Source organism: Elephantulus edwardii, unplaced genomic scaffold (assembly GCF_000299155.1).
Source record: "Elephantulus edwardii isolate Elephantulus edwardi_28Jun2011 unplaced genomic scaffold, EleEdw1.0 scaffold00224, whole genome shotgun sequence".
NCBI lineage: Eukaryota > Metazoa > Chordata > Mammalia > Macroscelidea > Macroscelididae > Elephantulus > Elephantulus edwardii.
In genome coordinates, this window is record NW_006399974.1 from 2,421,986 (window position 1) to 2,426,648 (window position 4,663).

General features: G+C 40.6%; 1 pseudogene; it reads right to left on the reverse strand.

Moving 5' to 3' along the window:
* Positions 1-628: 628 nt before the first annotated feature.
* On the reverse strand, positions 629-3,785 carry LOC102850108 (annotated as a pseudogene).
* Between the last annotated feature and the right edge of the window lie 878 nt (positions 3,786-4,663).

A 4,663-nucleotide genomic window follows, 5' to 3' on the forward strand; every position in this document is an offset into this window, starting at 1 on the left:
CAGAAGTTCCTTACCACCAGAGTGCACACACAACACTACAAATCCCTCACCTTGTCTTTGCTTTGTTTACTACTTTTGCCAGTTAACAACAAGGTCTTGTGTGGTTTTTTTCTTTTCTTTTTTGAGGTCTTTTATTCTATTTCTACTACATAGGATGTCCTCTTCCAAGGATTTATTCTTCCTGTTTGCATCTACTGGTGAAGCTCTGATGGTACAGTCTATAGGGTGATATACTCCTAATCCAAAGGATTACACCACTCTAACTGTTCAAACCCACTAGCAGCTCTGTCAGAGAAATGAATTATATGCTCCCATATGATTTACAGCCTTGAAAATCCACTGGAGGGTTCACTATGAGCCAATTCTGATTAAGTGACAATGGGCAGGGTTTGTTGTTCAAATCCATTAGCAACTCCATCTACAAGAGAGCTGTCAGAGACAGTCTCTTCCAATAAAGGTTTAGAGCTTCAGAAAATCTGATGAAAGGTCACCATGAGTTGAGACAGACTCAGCAGCAGTGGATTTAGCTTTGGATTTTGGAGGTAGTATAAATATATTCTTTTTTCCCCCCCCCACTGGAAAATATTTTTTTTTATGACCACACCAGCTGTTCCATCTATTCCTGACATTAAACACCTTCTTCCTTGGCAATGTGGTCTTTCTTTTAAGTCGTTTCATGAAGGCCTTCTCCTCCATCTCTGGAAGCGGCCATGGCCTAACTTGGAAGTGGTGTCCATGAACTTGAGAGCAGTCCTCTCCAGATGCTGATGTTTGCTCTGCACCAGAAAGGGCTTGTGGAGAGTCAGCACTCACTTCGTGGTCTCCACCACACAGCCTTTCAACATGACAAGGTAATTGGTCACTTCACCACAGTGCACAAAGCCTCCCAGAGAATTGATGCTCCTGTCTGAGAGATCCTAGTCAGTAGAGGCTTTTGCTTTTTATCAACTTGCCATCCTTGGCCAATCTTGTAGATCTTCCTGTTAATGTCTGTGTGGTGATGGTAACACTTCTGCCTAGCACAGGCCTCAGAGAAGGCCACTGCCCAAGGATGTCAGGTCCCAATATAAGTTACCTTGTGCCGCCTCTGTGGGTCTTGAGGGGTAGCATCTTGGTGGGCCAGCGGCTGGGAACTCCTCTGTAGCCCTCCCTCTTAGTCACTCCAATGACACTGATTGTCTCGTCCTGGCCACACACCTGGCTCACTGGCCTCTGCTTCTGCAGCTTCTCATGGGCCCAGTCCAGCTTCTTGGCCACTCTGTCCTGGATCCCCATCAGGGAGCCCTTCACTGGCGCAGGGGAAGCAGGCGCATCTGGGTGTGCATGGTTCTGAGGATAACCTGGCCGTACTTCTTCATGCTGCTGAAGTCCTTTTCAAACAGCGTCCTTCCATCCTCTACCTGCTATTTCTTGCAGTACTTGGTGAAGCCTTCTAATTAGACTTGTTCCAGTTCTTGTGGAAGCGCTGTTTGCACTCAGCACTGATGTGCACCCCAAAGACAGTCCTGAAGGTACAAAGGTCTTGAGGGGTTTACCTATGATGTCCACAGTCACCATGGAGGGGGCGTATTCACAGCCATCACCGCCTCTGCCACCTCCTTCTTGTTCACCTTGGACCCCGGCCTGTCCACCTCCCACATGATGTGAGTCATACCAGCCTCTCAGCTCAGGAAGGCTATGAAGTGCACAGGCTTGGTGGCTCATCTTTGGGAAGCTTTTTACCTTCTTGGTGTCCTGGATGCTAATTTTGAGGCAAGAAGCCCAGGGGCCCCTGCCTGGGGCCAAAGAACTGCCTGTGTGGACAGCCTATTGTGGATTCCTCTGGTAGACCAGCATATTCTTATTGAATACAAAAACAACTGAAAAAGACAAAGAAACACAGACAAAGGCATAATAGTATACACATTACAACTGTTTCCCTCCCCCTACTGTGAGAAATCTTTCTTTTTGTAGCCCCTGCAGCATGTAATTGTAACCCTTTGACTGGTCTGGACAAAGTGTATGTTCATACCACACATTTGCCAGAAGACGGCTTTCTGGAAAGTTTCAAGGATCTAAAGGGAAGTGCCGCTGACTCCCCTCTCCTTGTCACTCGTTTTTCTGCAGCCCTGACCCTGAAAGTGAGATCTAGTTGACATTTTAGTCAAACTCACATGTAACAGTAATAAGCACCTGCCTTAGACTAGGCCTTCTAGTTTTTATTTCTAGAAATTCAAGTCAAGTGTGCAATGTTGACGTCCTGTCCTCTTTCCAGTCAAGTCATCTAAACATGGGACTTTGTTTTAAAAAAAATTCTGTTGGCAGGGTGATTTTAATTTGTACAAACTTCATATTTCTGTGTTTTAAAAATCTATAGTAGACCTTTCCTCTATCTTTTGTACTTAACCTTATTTCCATTTGGATTTATGCCTCCTCCTGTATTCAAACGTTTTCAAGTCCAATGTGGATTTTAATTAGCACCATTTTATCTTTCTTTTGTCATTTGCAATTTCAGATTTTTTAAAACCTCCAAATTTTCCTCTTTTCCACCTTCCTCTTACTCTTCATGCTCCTCTTTTTCTCCACACTCCCCTAAAAAAATAACCCTGCACATTACAAGTAGCCGAAGAATGATCATTGTGCTGTGTTTCTTTTCATATAAAAGAGGAAAGTAACCAATAAGATTAATTTAGACACAGTAGGCAGGCTGGTCAGCACCTAACTATAATATAACCTACCACACCACGCTTCGTATGTTACAGGCATTGAATAAACGGTTGATGATTGAAAATAAAACAGAGTAAATGGGAAAATGGCTTTTGAAACTTTCATAACCCTTTCTGTTCCATGCATCCTTTCTCCCCTGTGCCTCCTTTCTAGATACAGTGTTTACCTATTCATGACTGTCCTCTGTTTTTTTTGAGACCTAGTGACTTAGAGGTAAAGAATGAGGCTACCACTTACAGTGTGCAGTTCAAATCCACCATCATCTCCACTGGTAAAAGATGGGCAATTGTAATCTTTCTTTTGTATCAGTGATGACAATTCACGATTTAATAAACATTTTTCAGCTTTACACATAGACACATGTCTATGGATTATAGTGAAATAACAAATACCAGCAATCTTCGGTCATCTCTTAACCTTCCTTGTCCTTGATGTAGTAACTACCAGTGGATCCAGGATTAGTCACCTGCACAAATTCTCCTTTGTTTCTGGTATCTGAACCCTACCGTATTTTTTTTTTTAATAAATATAAGATTTAACACATGTTCTGAATATGTTCTTGGCTTACCTGTCTTTTCTATGAGCCTCAGAGACCAATCCCAGGCTCTCTAGTCTCCAAAAACATATTAAAAAGTATACAAATAATTTAAGAATATCATTTGGATGCCAACATTTAACATCCCACAAAATTTGCACTGGCTTAAGCCAATTTCCCAACACAGAACACTCCCATTTCGATTCCTCTCCATCCCAGGGTTTTAAAAGAAAGCAAACATCTGCATGCATAGATTAGAGCCCTCCCATAAACACATGTTCCTATCAAAACCAATCAAAATGGAAAAAAGAAAGAACAGAATATTATACATTTTTCTTTAGATCTGATGTCTGATTTTCATTAGATTTAACCTTATTTCTTTTAGATCCTAGGCAGTGGCCCAATATTTATTTTCCTGGCCGGCCCTGTTCTTGCCAGTATTTCCCTCTGGTTCCTGGAGGGCTGCTTCCCTGAGAAGTTCAAGGCTCTTGCGCTCCTTTTTCTCTTCTGCTGCCCCTTGGAGAGGCACATGTGTCACGTGCATCTGTCATTTCATCTCAGAGCTCATTTTGAATCCTTTCTTTCCTCCTATTCACTACTTCTTAATTTCTCCCTTTCTTATTGGATTTATGACTGAATGCTTTAATTTATTCATCATATAATGTCTTTATATCTCGTTTTTTCTTCTAGTAATTTACACTGGACCATATGCTTTCTGTTGCTGTCTCCTATTATATTGATCTGTAAAGCTTCTGGGGGCAATGATTAACATGAAAGAAGCTCTGCAAATGAAAGCTATATTGTATCCTATTTGTTCTCTTTTGAACAAAATGTATTACAGAGTTTGCTATGTGGTATCAGATGTTCTCTAATTTTGTAGGATTTCATATGAATTCAGTTGTGGGATTTGTTTTTTTTTTTTCTTTTTCTTTCCCCTTTCCCTCTCCTTCAAATCTCTTCTGAAATTGAAAGTATAGTATGGTGGGTTTATCTTTTTTTTTTTTTTAGTTTAGTTTTGTTTCAGTTTATTTCTTAATTAAGAGCATACACATATTCAGCTTACTAATTGTAATGTTCACACTAGTGCACAAAACCAGGACTGCTCTTAACATAGTTTGAACTCAGTGTAGTTAGTTTTTTTAAGAGTGTATTCTCTTCTTAGGGAAGTTTGATCCATTTGCATGACTTCCATGAGATAAAATATATGCTAGTGCTTTATTGACTGCAAGGATACCACAAATGCTGCTGAAAGACTGACACGAAAGAGATGACACTCATCTCTGTGGATCCTGATTTTTTTATTTGTAAAGCTAAGATAATAGTAATGTCTATTCTTAGCAGTGCTAGGACAATCACAAGAGAAAATGTAAGTGAAAATACTTTATAAATAGTTTACTCATCACTTATAATTTCATTTATAAT